The following is a 23,721-nucleotide window of genomic DNA, read 5'->3' as shown; positions in this document are numbered from 1 at the left end:
TGAAAATATACATGCACCCCAATGTTCACAGTAGCACTATTTATAACAGCCACAATACAGAAGCAACCCAAGTGTTTACCAACAGATGAATGGATAAAGAAGACGTGGTGTGTGTGTGTGTATACACACACACACACACACGCAATGGAATATTAGATATAAAAGAGAATGAAATTTTGCCATTTGTAGCAAGGATAGATCTAGAGAATATTATGCTTAGTGAAGTAAGTCAGAAAGAGACATATATGATATAATATCATTTACAGGTGGAATCTAAAAATAATACAATGCATATTAACAAAACAGACTCACTGATATAGCAAACAAATCAGTGGTTATCAGAGGTGAGAGGGAAGAGGGAGGGACAGGTTAGGAGTAGGGGATTAAGAGATACAACTACTATGTATAAGATAGATCAGCAACAAGGATATGTTATATAGCAGAAGGAATTACAGCTATTACCTTGTAGATAATCAAGCTATAAAAATACTGAATCACTATGCTGTACATCTAAAACTAATATTGTAAATACACTACAATTTATTTAAAAACACAGTGAGCTATCACTTCACACCTGTTAGAAAAGTTGTTATCAAAAGACAAAATAACAAGTGTTGCTTGAGATGTGGAGAAAAGGAAATCCTTGTGCACTGTTGGTGGGAATGTAAATTGATACAGCAACTAGGGAAAGCTATATGGAGGGTCCTCAAAAGAATATAAACAGCATCCACCGTATGATCCAGCAGCTTCTCTTCTGGCTATTTATTTGAAGAAAACAAGCTCTAACTCAAAAACATATGTGCATTCCCATATTTATTGCAGTATTACTTACAATAGTTAAGAAGTGGAAAAAAATTTAAGTGTTCACTGATGGATGAATAGAGAAAAAGTGGTACATATGTACAATGGAATATTATTCAGCTATAGAAAATAATAAAATATTGCCATCGGTGACAACATACATGGACCTCATGGGTATTATACTAAGTGAAATGAGTAAGACAAAGAAAGGCAAATACCGTAAGATCTCACTTATATATGGAATCTTAAAAAAAAAAAAAACATGCTCATAGATGCAGATAACAGACTGGTGGTTGCCAAAAGCACAGGGCAGGGGTTCTCAAAAAATACTATCTCACTTAAAATAGGACCTTGGCTTCCGCAGTTCCTCACCTTTTGATTAACATTGCTTAAAGGCGCATACAACATAAGAAAAATTTCTTATTAATGTGAAAGCATGGATACTCCACAAATGTGGACTAGTTTTCTAAAAACAAACTTCCTGAGAAAATACAAGGTTGAAAATTTTAAGAAGAAATATAGGCTTTTCTGTGTAATTTGAGGACTCAAATTTGGAAACAAACCTAAGATTGAAATCTTATACATGCATATACTTTTTACATTCACCAGATAATAAAGACTGTATCATAAAAAAAGAGAAAGAAGTATCATCTGGAATTAGCAATAATGGTTACTCATGATTTATGTAATGTTAAAAACAAAAACCACTGAGGATTTCCCACTTCCAAAAGTTCAGGATCTTTGCATAAAAGTGTAAGACAGAGGCTCCTAGTCATTGCCTACTAATTCACAAAGTAAGGCTTACATCAAGGATCCAGACCTGTGATCCCTGTCCCTAAGGTACTAAGCTAGGTTTTAACTGCTGGCACCCAAGATAACATATTCAAGCTCTTCAAACCCAGCTAGGATTTGAGGGACATTTTAAGGCTGCTGGCAAGTCTAAAGAATGCCATGTAGGGTACTTTTCAAACACACTGGAAATACGCTCCTCCACGTGGTTCTTACCACTGCCCTAGCACCCAAATTGCTGAAGAAAGTAAGTACGTTTCTGGGGCACTTTCTGGTCCTCCAAAGCTCAAAGACAGCCCTGACCTTGCCACATGCATGTATTCTTAGAGAAACACTTTTTAACCCTTCACGTTTACATTCCCAGCTGTAGGACACTGAAGATTCCAGACACACCAGGTAAGAAGCTTTTTATACAGAATATGTAAACACACGTAATAACCAACATGTCCTAAGCACTTTTCATAGACGATCTTTATGCCTCACAGTGGTCTTGAGAGGACCAAGGTACCAATTTTATTGGATGCAGAAACTGAGGCTCACAAAACAGACATAGAAAACAAACTTATGGTTACCACGGGGGAAGGGGGTGGGAAGAGATAAACTGTGAGTTCGAGATTTGCAGATACTAATGTATATAAAATACACAAACAACAAGTTCATACTGTATAGCACAGGGAACTATATTCAATATCTTACAGTAACTTATGGTGAAAAATATGAAAATATATGTATGTTCATGTATGACTGAAGTATTATACTGTACACCAGAAATTGACACATTATAAACTGACTGTACGTCAATATATATATATATATACACACATACACACAAGAAGCTGAGGTTCAAAGAAATTAAACAACTTGTCCCATTTAACCTATCCAGAAACTAAAACCGGAATTTTCTAATTAGAAAAGCTAGAATTTTAACTGCTTCATTGTACTTCCGACTACTTTAGAGGTTAATCTAAGTTTATAAATTCAGAAGTCAGAAGCCTAAGTTTGTCTAGTTAAGTGTCTTACTATACAGCACATACAGCAAATAACTTCTTAAGGTCTCACCGACTATCTCACAGGATGGAGTAAACAGGATCCTGAGGAAGACTCCATTACAATGACAGAGAAATGCTATACTGAGTTGAGACTGGCTGCCCTGGAATTTCTACTTAGTGTTCCATGTTTTGCCCTTTGTATAATAATTAGAATAAATTAAATTCTCCTCTTCTGGGTATCCACATATCCCAATGAAAGACAATTCTCATGCTTTCATAGCTTTCTTCCTACTCCACTCCAACTGAAGCGTTCTCTTCTTAGAGTTACGTGGTCCCAGATTATTCAGATGTTCTCCATAAGCCATCACTGGGCCTGAGCACCTCTCTATCAATCTGGGGACCCTTATCTGGGCGTGTTATAGTCCTCATTATGACGCTCCTACCTACACAAATTACCATAGGTGCTATGGGACCAGTATAAACAGAGATGAGAAGATTATTCGGTGAATTAAAGTTACTATTTGTCATTTGTGGCTAGCTATGCTTCCTGTCTGATTTTTCCAACTCGTTATGCCAGTGAGAGTTGATTTCAGTACGCTTAACTTTTTATTTCCTTTGGGGGAGGGAAAGGGGAGTTATTATCTCCTCACCCTCTGCAGTCAATCCCTGCTCTCTGGGGCAGAATTTAAGAACTGTATTTTTTTCCTAGTGAAACAGATGCATAGAATTTACTTCCTACTTTGTTACTTATGACATCAATGACCTTGAAAAATTATGTAACCTCCCTGAGTTTCAGTTTCTTCATCTGTAAAATGGAGATTCTGATCCCTTCCTTTTGGTGGTGGTTTACAGGTTAAAGTAGAAATTAAATTAAATTAAAATGCTTATCTCAGTGTCTGTATCACAGTAACAGGTAATAAAAAAGGGGCTGTTATTTTTTTCATTAAAAAATTGAAACATTTCCACAATCTTTTCTCAGTAACTAGACGGCTGTGTTGTCACAGTTTAATAAGGAATTAATGCAATCCTAGAGCACTCATCCAGCCTGCATTGCCACTGATAGTATAATTCCTTCAATTCTCAAAGCTTTAATAAAGCTTTAATACACAAGGTTCCTGATGCATCTACCTGCTTATATTTATATGTAGCCTACCTAGTTTCTGAGTTTAAAATTTTCCAAACGATTCTTTCTTAGTTACTCTGTACAGTGATGACAGATAATCAGTTATTGAGAATATTATCAGGGCCCCATTGCCATACTCTCAATTCAGGCCACTGTCATCTCTCTCCTGGGCCACATCGATGACTCTGTACTTCTATCATTCTCTCTGAGACTCAGTTGCCTCGGTTTGAAAGCAAAAAGATAATACCTGACTTACCTGGATGCTTATGAAGACTAATTCAAATGTTTGCATATGATATAGCAGTTATCTGGCTCCTCAGTTTAAAGAAAGACTTAATTCCATTCCCCTACAAGTTATGGAGAACTTGATAACAGGATACATCTCACCCCTCTGTACGCCCCTGCTACCTATTATAAGCGCTGACACAGAAGAGTAACCTAATATGTTCCATGAGTAATTACCTCATCCTGTAGCTTTCAAGAGTTGCTTTTCCAAGGGTGCTGTAAGGATGAGGACAGAAAGACAAACTTTTTCACATTCAATACCATGTGCCAAATGTTTCCATTATTTAAGTTGCATCTCCAAACAATTGCCTGAGGTTGATGGCAGGAAATCCCTGGAATTTATGTTCTGAATATGCATCTCAGTACCTCTGGGGGAGGAGATCGGAGGGAGAACTGCTTGACAAGCAAGTGAAAATTCTATTTCCTCTCTCTGTGTAGGACAATTACAATTGCTATCAGTGAGTGTCAAACATGTGAGATACGCCTCTCAGGAGAGCAAGCCCCCAGTTCCTTTAAATATCAAAGACAGTGGCAAGACAGATCAGAAACAGTCAGCTGATCTCAGTCTTTAAAAATACCTATGACAGTCACATTCATACCAAATGATTTCAGCCAAAATAATGTTATGCAAGTTAGCACCTAGAAATTAATCAGATCACCATTATTTTAGTGTTAACAAGACTCGTTAGTGGAATCGTGTGACAACAACTATTCACAGTAAGTTCAGAGGAGAGGCACAGATGCCGAAAGCTAATTAGCAGTGGACAAATTCTAAAAAGGATTATGAGCTAAGTCTTAGAAATAGACTCTTTGCTTTTGGAAATCTCTCTTTAAGTTACTTGATCTGGTTCTGTCTTTTCTTCCCTCAGTTAAGTTCCCCCAACCTAGCCAGAATATGCCATCCACCTTGATACTCCTGTTTTAAAGAGAAAGCACATTAAGAACCCAAGTAAAAATCCTTACCATTATCACAAATAAAGTTTATTGAACAATTTCCATGTACAGGAATTGTGCTTATGAAGGAGTCAAAATGGCTTCCCTGATGCTAAGGCTGCTCAAAGAATATACTATGATTGAGTAGTTTGTTTTCTTCAAATTCTTTCTTGCTAATCTGTTTTCCCTTCTGCTACTACTATTGTTTGATTTGCCTGATTATGTGCTTAGCAACTCCAACCTTGTGATGTATGCCTCACCCTAAATAATTTGCACCTAAAACCAGAAGCTATGTTCCAGGAAGAAGGTCACAGAATGATAATCTTAGGAAAATGATCAGATCTTCCAGAACCCCCCAGGGTCACCAAATGGATTAGATGAAGATAGGAGAGGTGGAGGGCAGATGACCCTTTGGTGGACCACCTGAAGTTCTCATGAAGTCTAACAGACTTTTGTAAAAGAACAACGTTGCTTGATATCACTGCTGCACATAGTCCCGTTTACCTATATAATCACCAAGCCCCAACCCCAAGAGGGATTCAGTCTCTAAGGCATTGCTACTGTGACTCCACTTTGCCCTGCAAAGCAATAAAGCTGCTCTTTTCTTTGCTCCCAAACTTTGCCTCCAAGTTTGAATTCGCATTTTGGGGTGCAGTGGTCGATATTTTGGTAACACTTAGAACATTATACTATATTTAAATACCATTAATAACCCTATTTTTAGCTCAAGAAAATAAGATATAGAGAGGTAAAGTAATTTGTTCCGGGTCAAGTTATTTAGGCAACAACTGATTGCTTTCTTATAGATCACAAAATTCACCTAATGATGTTTCAGGACTGTTTCCTTTTATTAAGACATACTCCTTTTTCAGAGAACACAAACTCAAGTTTCTCAAATCAAGTAAACAGTAAGTTAGTAGGCAATGTAATTTAATTTTGAAGACAGAACCACATATTCCTTTGAAATATTGTATTTCTTAATTATACAATCCCCCCCCCCTTTTTTTTTATCATTTTTATTTCTCTGCTGTGATTTCACAACTTTCCAGAGATTGTGTAGGTCCCAACTCTGTCCTCCAATTCTTTAGACAAAAAAGATCATGGATTTTCAGAGTTAGCCATCCTCCATAACTCTGCGAACTGCCCTTAGTTTAATAGAGAGAGAAAAAAAGAAAACTTGAGTGCTATTCCCTCCTTCCAAGTTTTCACTCCTTTCTAGAATCTGCTCTTTGTGTTCACTCTTAGTGCCTTTAGGAAGTCATTTTTTAAATTGTGACCAAAATTTACAGTTGTTGTCAATGGGAAGGTTGGTTTGATAGGTACTTCCTTGGTTATATAGGGATTCCCTTTAGAAAATACAAACAAGTTAGAAACCTCTTCCTAATAAACATAGATGTGCATGTGCAAATGTTCCCACGTATGCAATTTAGCAGGCAGTCCTTGGGACTTAATGCATCTCCCAAGTAATGAAACATGTACTTACTGTAGGTCTCAGGTCAAGAATCCCTGATCCCTGTGCCTGGTACTAAGATTACAAAGTTGACCAAGATGTAGACTCCGTCACCACAGGTCCCTTGTTCTAGAACATGTGTCAGCAAACTTTTTCTTTTCTTAAAATTAATTTACTTTTTAAAATTGAAATATAGTCAGTTATAATGTGTCAATTTCTGGTGTATAGAACAACATCCCAGTCATGTATGTATGCATGTATGTATATATATATACGCACACACATAGATTTATTTTCATATTCTTTTTCATTAAAGGTTATTACAAGATATTAAATATAGTTCCCTGTGGTATACAGAAGAAACTTGTTTTTTTAATCTATTTTTATATATGGTGGTTAACAACTGCAAATCTCAAACTCCCAAATTTATCCCTTCCCACCCATCAAACTTTCTTAAAGAACAATAATAACTTTTAGGTTTGTGGGTTGGTCATATCACCTCCATTAGACTTCTCAGCTTTGTTAATACAATGCTAAAGCAGACAGACAATGCATAAATGATGGGCGTAGTACATTCCAATAGAATTTTCCAACAATAGGCTACAAGCCCTAGGGCAATAGTTTGCTAACCCCTGTTCTACAAGAGAGGGCCAATAAAGAGAAAAGATAGTTTACTAAGAGCTTCAGTCCTAAAAAGAAATTCAAAATAGTGATGCAAGAAAGACTGTAATTACCATGGGAGGATACTGATGTTGTGACTTAAAAAGCAAAAGAAAATAGCACAAACCTCAAAATCTGCCTCATCTCCTTATAGCCAAGACTCAAACATCAATCAACCATCCCCTGGTTTATGCATAGAAGTCATCTCTTCATCAATCCTACAAGACTCAAACTCCAAATCTAGTTCTGAATTAGCTGTGACATTCAGCTTCTCACTGTAGCTGTGTATTTACAGTCTTTATTCCCCACTGGAAAGTGACTGTATGGTAGGGGTGGCAGGCAGATACATCACTTACTTATTTATGTGGTCCTATACTTTGTGTAATAATCACATAGTACTTGTTAAATATACATATATGATCAAATGATGGGGAAGAAATTCATTTAAATCAATATCCATAATGCAGAATAGTAATCACTGTTGGGCCAACCAAGTTCCTTCAAAGTCCAAAGACCCCTATTCCTGGGTTCTCAGATGTCTGACATTCTTTACTGGGCATATTTTCCCTAAAAAAACTAATAGCCCCAGGTAATGCCCACCTTGTTAGAGTCAAACCCCACTGTCCTTCAAGGACCCTCTTATCTCACCTACAACCAATCAGAGACTTGTGCACAAGCTGATCAGGCACCTTGTGACCCAATCTTATAAAAGTCCCCAACAATCGGCCTTTGGTGCTCATGCAGGCACCCCTTGCCTGTGTGGCCCGCTGTTGGCTATGACAGCATACCCTAATAAACTCTTTTCTATTCTTATACGTAGTCTCTGGTAAATTCTTTTACCAACGTGTGTGTCACTGGCTCACCGACTGGCCACCCCGTTGTGTCCCCACAACAATCACCTCTTAAGAAAGACACACATAGTGCATTAATGTTTCACTGGAGTGAAAATCACAATCACACCTAAACAAAAAGATCAGTAAGAATGCCACAGGGGAAAATATTTAGCTACGTCTTGAAGGATGAATAGATTAAAAAACAACAACAACAAAACATTATTTTTATTTTTTTCTATCAATTAAAAAGATACATCTAATTGTAAAAAAAAAAAAAAAAAGCTACATGTTTAAATGGGGAAGAAGATTCCTCAATCCTGTCTTCCTAATCCAAGAATGTTCCTATCCCTTTGTCGACTTGTGTTCTTCCCTTCTCTTAAAGAGGAGGAAATAATAATTAGATGTAACTGGCTGTACAAGAGGGCAGAGTTCTACTGTAGAAGGCAGAATCAAGTACTCGTACTTTCCTATCCAGGCAGTAGAATAGCAACCTACATGTCCAAACCTACATGCCTATCAGACATTGACTATGATTCCCGTATTTGTGGCCATTCAGGAAGTAATAATATCTCCAGATATTAAGATAGAAAATATGGGGAATAAATAAACTATTTACCACTTGTACTAAATTGGGTAATCCTAATCCAGCTTTATCTGATACCTGCATGTGCCTTGAGCATTAGCATAACTACTAATAAAGTAGCATTTTGTTTCCCAGTTAGTTACTATTCCTCAGATGGAAATTTTCCCTAGAAAGTCCAGGCTCACAGTCTGTCATAATACAGTACTAAAGGGAGCCAATACTAACCCACTGGAATTATCTGGGAAGTAAAATCTATCCTCTATGCTTGACGTGTGGCCATTCTGGCTGGAAGCATACATGCGCATTACCTTTATTTGGCTTATTGAATATATATTTATATCATCCAATTGTGGATTTTCCACTAGGCTTACTTGGAAGCTGTAGGGGTCATCCTGGAGCACCACTAAACACTGTGTGGGGATACTCAGCAGGAAAATTCAAACAGTAAAAAGATGGTCAGGAATCATAGAAGCAAAACTCAAAGTAAAACATACTCTAAACTTACTAGAAGTCCCCTGAAAAATTACTGATTGTATGTATGAGAATATCTTTGGAATAAATCAGCAATCACATCTTCCCCAGATCAGATAAGGAAGTATAGAGCACAGTTTTCTAAGAAACCCATCAAAGAGGTTTGATTTCATTTTTTGATCTCCTGGGGACTAGAAACGTAAGTGTATCAGGAAAGATGTAAGGAGTACTGAGAAATGAGTCACTTTTGGATGAAAACAACTGGGATTTTTCATGAAATTTGGGGGGAAACCTCAGCTTGTTACAACCTTAAATCCAAATATTCTTGAATTTCCAGCAGTTTTAGTATTCAGCTACTAGATGTTTTGTGATATTCTATCAGAGCTATGGAAAATCGATTTTAATTCTCTTCTGACTCTGGTCCATAAATAGCTTATACATACTTTGATCAGTTGCTCAAACTGTGGTCCACGGATTCCCTGCACAAGGATCATCACCTGAGATACTTGTTAAAAATGCTGCTATTTATCATCCTAGACCTTCTAAATGAAAATCTCAAGGTTGGGGGTGCGATGCAAAAGAATCCAAAAATTTAAACAAGCATAATAGATGATTTTAAAATCTAGTAACACTGGGAACAACTGTTTAGGCCTGTGCTTAAACTTTAAGGCAGTTTTGTTGTGCCATACATTATTGAATAATCATTGGAATACAGGTTAATGTATTAAGTTTGAGCCAATAAAGTGTTACAGCTAATTGGAATCTAAAGATTTTTCAGTACAAGTTTTTTTTTTTACTTCCTCCTATCGTATCTCCTTTAAGAGTAATTCCACTGGGTTCAATTTTTGAAGGTTTTCAAAAACAAGAGTGAAGAGTAAAATAAACATCTATGAAAAATTTTTTCAATGTTAAGGAAATTAAAGCTTTTTTCTTTTCTCTGCCCAAGTTAAGTCAAGTATTGTTATAAAATATAAGTATGTGTTTCGTTAAATGTAAAATAGGTCTCTTGTATAGCATGCTTGTTTCAATGTCAAGTAATAGGCAATTTGAAGCTTCAAGGAAGCAGGATGGGAATATACAGAACAATCTGCAGGAAGATGACAATTTAAAAAATGTAAATGTCTCACATGAAGGCATCCATTAATAACACTGTAGTGCTATCATTGCTTACTGCAACGTCCGTATAAATATGTTACAGTGAAGACTTCTACACGTCTTAAGGCTCCCATTTGACTCTGCCTTGGCAGAATAAAATAAGAATTTACAACATCTGATATAAATGCGTTTAGATTCTGATAACACATCTCTGAATATGACTGTCAAAAGAATCAAGCAGGAGCGTAGAAAGTGACTTTATGGCGGTACCTATAAAGGCAAATTAAAGTTGTGGGAAGTGACAATTTTCTGAATAATTCAGTCAGATGAGGGAAGTATATAGTTTGGGTTCTTAATTATTTATTTGGATTTCTATGTTGATCTAACTCCTCATGGTCATTACTCAATTCTGCTTTTCCTGTGTAGCTGTGGGGTGTGGTGTTCCTTCTAGTGTGATGCTAGTGGACTGAATGTGTATTCCTGGTCTTCTCATTTGTATGCACTGATAATTCTGGTAGTAGTAAACATTTATTGAACATTTATGTGACAATCACAGCTCTCATGACTGCTCATTCAGCCTTTATAACAGTTCTATAAGGTAGATATTTACTTTTTCATTTTATAGATGGAGGAACTAAGTCCAGGTAGCTTAAATAACTTGCACAACTAGCAAGTAGCAGATCCATGACTCAAAACTGCTCATCTAATTCTGAAGACTTGCTTTTATCAACTATATTATGCTGACATTTTTGAAAAAGAGGTTTGATTCAAAGGCAATCTTGATTTTGTTTTTGGTTCCCATTGGGTATCTTGATTAACAGCAACTAGAATGTAAGAGGAAAAGACTGGGATGAAATACATAGCATTGGAAGTGGGATCTTGTTTCCTGAGAGGCCTCAGAGGAGTTACATATGACTATTTGCCAGTATGGGAGGGATAAAGATTGCTCCATGGAAAATGGGAGGTGGCAGGGACAAGCACTTTAATTTCCCCTCCTTTCTCTCCTCCACGGATGGAGATGCGATCTTTTTTGCAGTCCTGTAGAAGCTGCATGTGGCAAGCAAACATACTTGCTGACTATCCTGCTGGTCCTTTGACAGCTTGTAGTGAAGTGGTCCCTAGCATGGAATGGAACTGAGCAGAACCCTGTGCCCTGCCCCGTGCCGTACAAAAGCCCCTCTTTGTCCCAATCTTGTTTGTAGAAAAGCTGAAGTCTCCCAGGCCTCGAAATCACACGATCACAAAAGAGCAGGCTCAAGCAGTTGATGATTAGGACAACAGGGTCACAGACTCACTGTCTTATTCACATTCCCGAGTTGTTTCACAGACACTGTAACTGCCACTGGAGGGAAAAGGCTGACTGCATGATGACCAGACTGTAGACACGACATAAACCACTCCATCTTGAGCAGTACTGAATTTATGGCTAGTACAATTCAAAGAACTGGCCTTAAGAAAATGGGATTAACACTATTGCTCATAATCATCTGTATCTTTGTGGGCATCACAGTAACTGTAGCTTGTTCTGCCCATATATGTAAGTGGGCAACTAAACTGTCAGCAAAGAGATGCTTCAAAACCATGTCGATAACTTTCACCCTAAGACCTCGATGCCTTTTCTCAGCATGAAGCATTTATAGAAGATGGACTTTCACCCATAATTCCATTGAAACAGAACAGTATCTGATGGGGGTATTTGTAAGCAACTCTTTGCAGGAAACCACCCTCAGCAGAAAACCTCTTTTGTCTTGTCACTAACCTTAAGTCAGGCACTTCATGCTCTACCCGTCTCTGCCCCAAGCACACTTTTCTCATCTTTTGATCATAAAATACTCGGCCCAAACTGTTGGGTCTTTCCATAGATCAAATTAGTAGGAATGAAGAGTAAGTAATTAACAGATGACCAGATCTCTTCCCCTGCTTCCTTCTAAGTAATCTTGTGAACAAACTGTGTGAGTAAGACAGCATCTAAACAAAGATCAGGAGGGGCTGACAAGCTTGCACCCAGGGAGAGATGCACCCAGTGTGATATGCCTACAAGTCTGATCCCCTATCTCAATGATTAACTGAGATTACTTCCCCTTTTCCCTTCAAAACTTTCATGGCTGAGCAGAATCTTGGGAGTTGGTTTGGTAGTCGGGGGCAGGAGTCTACTTTCTCCCCAGATTGCTAGCATTCTTATTAAAAGCAACTTTCTTTCTACCAATATCCACCTCTCTTGAGTATTGGTTTTTGAGCAGTGAGCAGCCGGACTTCAGTTCAGCAAAAGAAACACACCAGGTCACATTTTCTTTTCTTATCCAGTTTCTTTTTTTTTAATCTCACCCTCACTGTCCTGGTTTTACACCTCCCAAATGCAATGTCAGCACCTGAATGCGGCTGCTTACTGCGTTGCCTCAGGGAATTCTTCTTAGAGGTCCTGGGTTAAAGCAATGGTCAGTATATACATAGGTTTATATGGTCAGATTCCATTCTCAATACTTCAGATACTTTAAGTGATTTAATCCTGGCAACCACCCAGTGAGGTATTGTCATCACCATTTTACAGTTAAGGAAATTAAGATACAGAAAGATTAAGACCTTCTATGGATACAGCTTAAAAAAAAGAATGTTCTGTACACATTTGTTGCACATGAATACATAAATGAATAAATGCCTGTAAACCTGCTCAAGAGAATGAAATAATTTGGAAAATGTCCACTATTAAAATTCACTGGTGCTGCCACCTACATAATTCTGCTGTTTGTTGAAAAAAATAATTTCAGTCATGCATCTAGCAAAATGCATTGCACAAAATAGATTCTCAAAATTTACTTGTTAAAGTAACACATTCAGTATTTCCAAGTCCAGGTTTTTTGACAACATATAAAAATATTTCTTTAAATGTGCACAGACATTAAAGACACTGAGTAACAATGCCATTGTATGGTAAAAGGAGCTCAGATTATGAGGAAAGAAAATGGTGAGGAAACTAATTTGGGATATACCATCCCACATCTGTGATCTGCAATAGAGATGAATTGCTGGAATTCAAAGTTCCTCAGGGTTTCAAGACCAATAGTAGATAAATGATAAAGATACTGCTATGGAAATCAATGTAGTATCCAGAAAAATAAACAGCCAAGAAATAGGCATCTTTTTTGTGCTCTATGGATTTTCCTTGGCATGAATTGATCTTTTGTTAATGGTCTTTTTTTCCTATTTGATATGGTTGCTCATGGTACAGTGGCTTCTGTTCAAGTATCGATGAGAGCATCAAGAGGCTTGAGAAATATAAACATTTGATTAAGACTGGAAACAAATGACTAGGAAATTAAAATTATGCAACATTGTGGAATGTAAACTGAAAGACTTGGATCTTCTAATATAGTTGGTGTCTTAGAGTTCCTTAGATATTTCTGCATTTTTTCCTTCTTTTTCCAGTTACTGCATATTTCTAAAGGAGCAAAATGGTTTATAAATAAACTGATTTTGTGTTAAAAAAAAAAAAAACAGAGTTTGGAGTAAAATTTCAATTAAGCCCAGTTTATTTTACTATACAATAAACTGTTTCTTGAAAATTCTTTACAGCCTACATAGGCAAGTTTTTAAAGCATACTTTTCCATTGCATTGTAATGAAACATCTAATTGACAACCACTTTTACACTTGGGTGAATGGGAAGCTTTGGGTATTTTCATTTTACCTCTGGAGAACTCTCACAAACATCCATTGTTAGGTGCAAGCTGAATCTTAACAGTTGTAAAACTAGAATAAATCTTGATGGGAGTAGTCTGTAAGTGTTTGGGTGAGTAGAACAAACTCCCTCACTTCTTGGCATGTATGAGAAATGCATTTTCTACCGATAGTGTAGATGGCAACTGTAGCTCCTTCAACTGGCTCTTGCAATAAGGCCCCAGGGAATGATCTGAGGCTTACCTGTGTGACTGAATTATCCCATTACTCTGGTAACTGATTTGGGAATTGGCAAGCATCCAAAATCAAAAGCAATTATAGACCTCTGACATTATTCTGCTCAAGCTGTCAGGAAAGGAAGCAGAATATTCTTATCACCATTCATCCATCCTTAGGCTTAGTAATATTTTATTAAAAAATTCAGGTTTCTCATTTGTACAGGCAATTTATTGTATGTTTTTCTACATATTTATTTTATTCAAGTTTCAAATTGGTTGGCATATATAGTTCAAAATATTTTTCTATTATTTTGTAATGTCTGCAGGATCTATAACTGTGCCTTATTTTTCAATCCTGATAGCATTTAATTACACTTTCCTCCTCTTTTTCTTTTTTTCCACCAATTTTGTCACAGAGATTTGTTAATTTTGTCTTTGTAAAGAACCAAATTTTGGCTTTGTTGAGAATTTTATCACTTTATATATCATTAATTTCTGCTCTTATTTTTAAATTTTTTTATTTCTACTCTCATCAGGTATATCCAGTAGTTTGTTTGATAACATTTGAATGGATATTTAAGACATTTATATTTAAGCCTTTTTATTTTCTACAGTACTTAAAGCTAACAGTATCTCTAAGCACACATTTAGTTGCATGACATCAGCTTTTATATGCTATTATCATGCAGTGAAAATTTTCCTAAGTTCCATTATGATTTCTTATTTACCTCATTAATCACTCAGAAAAATACTTCTTAATTTCCAAAACTATGTAGTTTTCCAAGTTTTCTTTTTATTACTGATTATATTATGGCTAGATAATTTAGTCTTTTTTTTTTTTTTGAACTTTGTTAATGTTTGCTATGTCACCATATAAGGTCATTTGTTTGTGTGTGTGTGTAATATTATTGATTTAAGCGTGCTTTAAAAGAATATATATACTGTATTAGTTGAGTTCAATGCCCTTTATTTATATATACTTAAAATAAGTGATTTGAGTTGTTCAAATTTTCTGCATCCTGGTTTTTTTTTCTTTCTTAAATTTTTTATTTAATGTTCTTTTTGTTTTGCTTATTCTCTGTTATTAATAGAAATGTGAAAAAGCCTCCTGCTTTGATGATGGATTTATCTAGCTTATTTAACTTTTTATTTTAAAATAATTATAAATTCATAGGAAGTTGCAAAAACAGTACAGAGAGATCCTGTCTACACTTGACTCATTTTCCCTCATGGTTACATTTACATAACTACAGCAGACAATCAAACCAAGAAATTGACTTCTGTGCTATGTATGCACCTAGACCTATGGTGCTTAACCACATGTGTAGATTTCTGTAACATTGATTCCACTGCAATCAAGATACAAAACTGTTTTACCACAACCTAACTCTATGCCTTAAGAAACCAGAAAAAGAAGAACTGAGACCAAAATTAGCAGAAGGAAGAAAATAATACAGATTAGAACAGAAGAAAATCAAATAGAGAACAGGTAAATAATAAAAAAAAAAAAAAGAAAAACCAAACTAAGAGTTAATTTTCGAAAAGGTAAAGAAAACTGACTAATCTTTAGTCTGACTAACCAAGAAAAAAGGAGAGGATCCAACTCAACAAAATTATCAGTGAAAAAGGAAATATTATAACTGACACCACAGAAATGCAAAGGATCATGAGACTACCATCAGCATCTATGTGCCAACAAAGTTGACAACGAGAAAAAAATGGAAAAAAAAAATCTTAGAAACATACAACCTACCAAGACTGAATCAGGAAGAAATATAAATCCTAAACAGATCAATTAATAGTAAAGAGTTAGAATCAATAATCAGAAATTTCCCAAGGAAAAAAGGCTGAGAACCAGATAGCTTCACTGATGATTCTTACTTAACATTTAAAGAACATTAATACCTATCTTTCTCAAACTCTTCCCGAAAGTCAGAGGTGGGAACACTCCCAAACTCATTTTATTCGGCCACTTACCCTGATACCAAAGCCAGAAAAGGACACTAACAGAAAGAACTACAGGCCAACATCCCTGATGAACATAGATGGAAAAATTCTCAATAAAATACTAGTAGATAGAATTCAGCAGCACAAATTAAAGGATTATTCACCATGATCCCCAAAATGAAAAAAAAAATGGTTCAACATATGCAAATCAATGTATATGACATCACATTAACAGAATGAAAGAAAAAAAGTTACGATTATCTCAATATATGCAAAAAAAAAGCATGACAAAATTCCACATCTCTTTAGACAAAAACTCTTAACAAATTAGGTATAGAAGGAACATAACATAATAGAGGCCATATATGACAAGCCCAAAGCTAACATCATACTCAATAATAAAAGATCAAGAACAAGATAAGGGTGCCCACTCTCACTACTCCTATTCGTCATATTACTGGAAGTTTTTGCAAACCAATCAGACAAGAAAAAGAAATAAAAGGCATCCAAATTGGAAAAGTAGTAGTAAAAGTGTTTCAATTTACAAATAACATGATTTTACATACAGAGAATCTTAAAAACTCCAACAGAAAACTATTAGATTTAAGCAACAAATTCAGTAAAGTTCCAGGATACAAAATTACATAAAAAAAATCAGTAGCATTTCTATTCAAGAACAACAAATTGTCTGAAAAAGAACAGTATCCCACTTTCAGTAGATCAAAACCAGTAAAATGCATAGGAATAAATTTAATCAAGGAGGTGAAAAATCTCTACTCTGAAAATTAGAACAATGACAAAAAATCAAAGATTATACAAATAAATGCAAAGATTTCATTTTCATCAATCATTTTATAAATGGAAGTTTGTACCTCTTAATCTCCCTCATCTATTTCACTCCTCTCTCCACCCACTTCCTCTGTAGCAACCACCTGTTTGTATTGTTTGTTTTGTTTTGTAGTTTCTATATGTGAGTGAAATCATATGGTAGTTGTCTTAGTCTGACTTATTCTACTTAGCATAATACCCTCTAGATCCATCCATGCTGTCAAAAATGGCAAGATTTCACATTTTGTGGCTAATATTCTACTGTATGTATATGTATATGTACATATATACATATATATACACACCACATCTTCTTTATCCATTTGTCCATCAAAGGCACTTACACTGATTCCCTGTCTTGGGTGTTGTAAATAATGCTGCAATGAACATAGGGGTGCACATATCTTTTCAAATTAGTGTCTTTATTTTTATTTTTGAAAAATACCCCAAAATGGGATTCCTGGATCATATGATAGGTCTATGTTGAAGAGATATCTGCATGCCCATGTTCATAGCAGCATTATTTACAATAGCCAAGACATGGAAAGAACCTAAGTGTTCACTGACAGATGAATGGATAAAGGTGATAAGGTGTATACACACACACACACACACGAAATATTACTTGGTCATAACAAAGTAGGAAACTATGCCATTTGCAGTAACACGGGATGGACCCTGAGATCATTATACTAAGTGAAATAAATGTCTGAGACAAAGAAAGTACAATGTGGTATGATCTCACTTATATGAGGAATGTAAACAAAAACAAAAATAAACACAAGCACAGAGAGGAAAAAAATAAATCATGAATACAGAGAACAGATTAGTAGTTATTAGACAATGGAGACTAAGGACTGGGGGTGGGTGAAGGGGGTTAAAAAGTACAAACTCAAGCTATAAAATGAGTATGTCAGGTGAATGTAAAGAATAGCTTGGAGACTACTGTTAATAATACTCTAGTGTACTTTTGAAAGCTATCAAGAGTGGATATGAAAAGTTTTCATCACAAGAAAAAGAATTTGTAACTATATATGGTGATAGATGTTAACTAGATTTACTGTGATCATTCCACAATGTGTACAAATATCAAATCATTATGTTGTATACCTGAAACTAATTTACATGTCAGTTATAGCTAAGTAACAAAAGATATTTTTTGATGAGCATATCATTCTAATTTAATTACTCTCTAAACATTTTGAAGGCATTATTACACTCCTTCTGGCTTCCTCTGTTGCTTTAGAGATAGGAGCTGCCAGTTCAATTGCCATTCATTGAAAATAGTATGTATTTTCTCTATATATGAATCAGGTACTTACTTCTCTTTGTCTTTGTGTTCTGCATATTGAAATGATGTATACAGATATAGATTCTTTTTATTATTTCCTTTCTTTTTGTTGGCATTGTAGAATCAATAAATTGTCTTTCATGTGTTCTGAAAAATGCTTTCCTGTAATCTCCTCTAATATAGTCTTTTTAACATTTTTATCGCCTCTCCTTTTGGAATTCTAGTGAAATGTAATTTGTATATTTCAACTTTTTGGTCCTATTTTTAATTACTATATTTTCTATTACTAAAAATTCTACTAGGTTCTCCTTTTTTCCTCAAAAATTGCTTACTTTTTGAGGTCTCTTATTCTGACTCATATTTTTAATTTCTTATTCCTTAAGCATATTTGTCATTCTTTTATAATCTGTGTTTTATAACTATAATACAGATTTCCTTTATCGGTCTATTTCTGATAGTTCTTGTTCTACTGACATATTTCCTGTTTCACGATTTTTTTTCTAAACTTTATGAGAATTTTTGAAGCCTCAGTTAAAAGTGAATTCTGAATGTTTCATCTAGTACCTGGGTGGCACCAATAGCCTAGGAAAATTTTAAAGTTTTAGGCTTGAGGTTTTTAAGATCAAGTGGGTTCCAGCTCATATGTGTCTAACTTGGGTATATAAAATTTCAGTGAATTTCGTTTTTGCCTATATTTTGTAGTTCTTTTTAAAATGGGCAATCTTCTTTACAACTCCCCCTGCAGAGCTAGGCTGACTTCTCCTTTACCCTAAATTGAGAGTTCTTGATTAATACAAAAGGTTCCTTTTAGACTCTCCTTTTCTCTGGCTACTTAGATGGGGCTGGTTCTGTCCTGTGTAACCTGAGAGGCTGTGTGACCTCTGAAGCTCAAGTTCACCAAGTTCAGCAAATACCCTCAAGTTTACAGCCAGCTTCAGTCTCGGCTTTTATTTGTGGTCTTCTAAATATTCTTTACCTTGTTTTGGTTTACTGATTCATTTAAATGTTTTATTGAAATATTTGATTCACACACTACACAAAAACTGGAAATAATCCAAATATCTATCATCAGAGGAATGGATAAACACACTGTGTTGTTATCCATACAATATAACAAACTACAACAATGAAAAATAATTAACTACACACAACAGCCAATTACACACAGCAACAAAGATTAATTTCACATTTTGTTCAGTAGGAAAAAATTGGACGCAAAGAGTATGTATTGCATAATTCCACTTACAAGACATCCAAGAGCAGGCAAAAGCAATCAGCATTATGAGAAGCCACATTACTGGTTACCCTGATTTGGAGTGGGGTAAGGGGCTGGTTATTGACCCGGGAGGGCAATGAGGGAACTTTCTGTGGCTCTGGAAATGGTCCATAACTTCACCCTGGTGATGGTTACACAGAGATTAAAAACTTATCTAGCTGTACACCCAGGATTACTATACTTAATATGCTTTAATGTATGTATGTTAAACTTCAATGAAGTAAAAGAAAAATTATCCTCCAATTTTAGTTGGTTTAGCCAGGGTACCTCATCTGCCTTACTACTGCAAATAAAAATCCAAGTGCTTTACAAAATAAGAGGGATTTATATTCATTACCTATATTGCCAGCATGAAGTAGAAGATTGGGCAGTTATTTAGAGAAAGCAATGAGAATATAAAACTGCCACTTCTCCATTTTTGGCAGTAAGGTTTTAAATTTTTTTTATCATAACTTAAACTCCACATTTCATTTTGCTTTTATAGTATCTGAATGAGTGGAAATGCCTCATAGAGAAAATGTATTAAAACAAAATATTAAGTAATGTAATTGCAGATATAATTTCTAAGGGTGTAGTAAAGCTATCATTTTTGTAACAGAAGTCTTGAAAATAAACATACTTTTAATTCTTTAATAAGTGCTACCAAGAAGACCACAGGCAATTAGATTTGAAGGAATGTAATTAATTTTTCTAGTGTCTCATTTCTAGATACCTGTATCATTTCTACCACTGCACACTCAGGACTCTTTTTACATCTAAGTGCAATTCATCTATAAACTACATTTGTGTGTAGCAGTTTGTTAATAGAGAGAAGATTTATTTTATTAGCAAAAGGAAAGGAGTAGTTAAATGGATGTATTTACATATTTAATGGCCATCGTTTACACATTGGCAGACAGGATCATTAATTGTTTTTGCAAATGAAGAGCTTGAAGTAGATAATGAATTGTAGATGATGCAAGATATTTATCCTCCACATAGTTGATTTTGCAACTAACACTGTACTGATGGAATGAAACACATGCCTTTATACATCTTTCTCTGTCTCCCTCAGCAAGTTTAGCCAAACTAACATATAACAGGCTTTCAGTAATGTTTGCCAAATAAATAATGATAACTTACCCTCCCTTTTAAGTCATTTTAAAAAAAAATCATGTCCCCATTCTGTAGTAATTCTCAAGTAAGTTTCACAGTAATGTGAAGGGAAAAGAGTAATACTCAGCCATTGCTTGGATAGATCAAATATAAGCATGTACTTGCTGTTATTTTTCTAATACAAAAAATGTCTCAGGGTGTATGAGGGAAAACTTGCAATAATTGGAAACCAATTGTTAACACTTGATTCCTAAGCATCACAAACTGAAATAAAAAAATCTTACCAAGCACCATATTTGCAAGGTATTCTGCCAGATGTGGGGATCCTAAAACTCATAAGACAGTACCTCAATCTACTTGGTCTCAAGCACACTTTTGGTGTGATGCTCCTAAGGAGATCCTAGACATACTGGTCTAGCTCTCTGATTTAATAAATGACTATGATAGACCCCAAGGAATTCTGCAAAGGTGTTAGTGGGAGTGGTTAGTAAATTTTTTTTGTCTAATTTGTTTAATTTGGTTATTTCCTCATAGTACTCCAACAAGCAGGGCTATCCTTTGTGTTTTGCCACATAATTTCTTCATATCTTTCCTTCCTCAGAAGCCAAATACATAAGTGGTACCTGCTAGGTGACACTGAGAAGTACCAGTCTTACTGCAGTAGAGGGACTTACTGTGCCCAAGGAGCACACGCTGAATGACCGTTCATAAGGCCTGATCCCTATGTGCCTTGGTATTCATCATCTAATAAACTGGGTTGACAACATTACTGACCTCACAGGGTAGTTATTCTAATTGAACAAGATTGTAACCTATGTCAAGTGCCTTGCACTTTGCCTGAAACATAAAAAATGGTAAATAAACTTTGCTTATAGTCACTATTGTCTTCTTCTTCATCACCCTTTATATTATTAAGAAGTGGCTAGAAGTCTAGACTTTGGAGTCAGGCCTGAGATCTTGTCCTGGATCTGTCACCTGATTGCTACACAACCTTAAAAAATGACTTCCTGTCTCTTATCCTCAGTTTTTCCATCTTCTAGTTAGGAACAAAAAAACAGTCCTGAATGCATTCAATTGCTCTAATGATGAACTAAGGTGACGCAGGCCAGTCAAGACTTTAGTGCAGTGTCTGGTACACGGTAACTGTCTAACCAGTGTAAATAATGATAGTATTGCTGTTGCTCTACAAGATAAGTATCTGCAGAGCAGACTATTCATCTCTGTTGTATGTTTTCTCTCTGAATTCGCAGGGCTAGGCACTGAAGAAGAGATACAGAGGGGGTATGCAATGTGAGACAGCATTTTGTAGCATGGGAGCAGACTTTCAGAACAAGGAAACAAGGAAAGAAGAGGAGGGAGAGTTTGATTTGAGTTAAAGGGCCTTGTAAACGTTTTCTAGTGTAAGGAAGCCTTGTGGGGTCCTTCATCAGAGGAATTTCACCAAATCATCCAGGCTTAGAAAATATTAGTGATGAAGGTATTTAATTAGAGTAACTTGTTGGAAAAATACTTCTAAAGATCAATACATCTACAAGGCTATTTTAGGCACAAGAGTAACTTTCTTTCAATTATCTGGATATTTGCTGTAGTATCTCATTTAAAATCCCTGCATTCATAATGATAGCCCTGTGAACTGGCTGAGCCTAAGTGTGCTTTGATCTACCAAAATAGTGGCACTGAAAACTTTGCCAAAGGTAGCATAAAAATGGCAAGGAACAATGACTTAAATTTATGGATTTAGGCATTCCTGCTAGTCTCTAGACTTTCCCTATCCTAGAAAAAAGCAATGTTCATAACTTATTAGTTCTTTTTGCTTTTCTTAGCTTGGAAGTATTTCCCAACAACAAATACCTCTAGGTTTTTGTCTTAATGGCAAAATGCCTTCTTTCATGGACTTTATCACCCTCCTGTCTCTTATTCCTCCAAACACTCTTTAATTTTACTCTCACTCTACTTGTTCGATAGCAGACGGCTTTGCAGACAACTTCAGGTGGTCATGCATATGGGATAACCCCTGCCTTCCACCAAACATGCAAGGATAAACTCTATAGGACACTGAGAAATGAGGAGAGATTCACTATTGGGAGGCTGAGTTCTCTCAGCCTTGTCAATATCTTACCCTGATTTACAGGTTTTTCTTCCTCCTTGCTGTCACTTACGTTTTCTCATGTCACAAAGGCAGATCTCAAAAAAAGACACTAACTAGGGCGTCTCGCTATCCTGTGTAGCTGAGCTTATTGAAGAAATTAAATCACTTGGAAAATGAGTAGTGAGGGACAGCAGTCATTCTGCAACTCCTGAAAGCACTGTGCTTCCTAGGGACTTTGTTGTTGGGGATGAGGGTAGGTTACACAAATTGAAGTAAAACTTTTTTTTTTCTTTTTACTACTTGACTGCTGAAAGTTTCACAGCTTTGTAATTTGGAATGAGTGGTTCAACTCCTATTGTGCCTTACTTTATCACGCTATATAATTACATCTTCTAAAGCCCAGCATCTAATTCTGCTTTTCAAGTATGCATACTGTGTATCTTTGCGAGTGACATTTCTTCTAGATGTTGCTGGTTGCTTAGCACTTTCATTTTGTATTTTTTGTATTACCAATTCCAGTCATCAGTTTCACAAGGCATCTTCTCATTGTGACTTGCCTTACTTCCATAAAGAAAAGATCATTGCAAATCGTACATTATGAAGTCTGTATGCAGAGGTTTCAGACTGACTCTTCCATTTCTTTTCTTTCCTTTCCATTCCCACTTCCCTTTTCTCCTTCCTTTTTTCCCCTTTCCTTGCCCTTTTATTTCCTCTCCTTCACTTTTTCATTTCTTTTGTCTGCTAAGTGTTAGTAGGCTTTATACATAATAAATCTGAATTAGTGGACAACATTTTGAAACTGGCACATGTCAGCTGGAGATGAGTGCCTGAGTCAGTGACTGAGATGACTCTTTAGATGGGGATGGACGGGGCATGCACATTCCATTTCGTATAGTTCCTATCTTTCCCTGCAGGCTCCCTGACAACTTGCTTGATTAATTCTAACTCCCTGCCAGAACTGTGAGGGCATTTCAAGTCGTTATCCCTCTGTATAGTAAAATGAGAGTTGCTAATCCTTTTTTCTTGCTTTGAGTTGAGGAACTTGCATACATGCTGGCTATCCTCAAAAGATTAAACCCTTCTGACAGGCTTCATGCTTTCCTTAACACCCTATGGTTTATCCTTGCGTGGAAACCATGCACTCCCGCTCTGTGACCAGGAGAGTGAATTACCTGGTACTTTTGGAAGCCGGTATATTATTATAGAGTCACAACCATGATGGTGTTTGGTTTCTCTGTCACAGATAGCCTACTCCCAAGAACAGAAAGCATGATTTCAAAAACAAAAATAG

The sequence above is a fragment of the Camelus ferus genome, chromosome 17 (genome assembly GCF_009834535.1).
Source record: "Camelus ferus isolate YT-003-E chromosome 17, BCGSAC_Cfer_1.0, whole genome shotgun sequence".
NCBI lineage: Eukaryota > Metazoa > Chordata > Mammalia > Artiodactyla > Camelidae > Camelus > Camelus ferus.
This window is presented reverse-complemented; position numbering follows the sequence as displayed.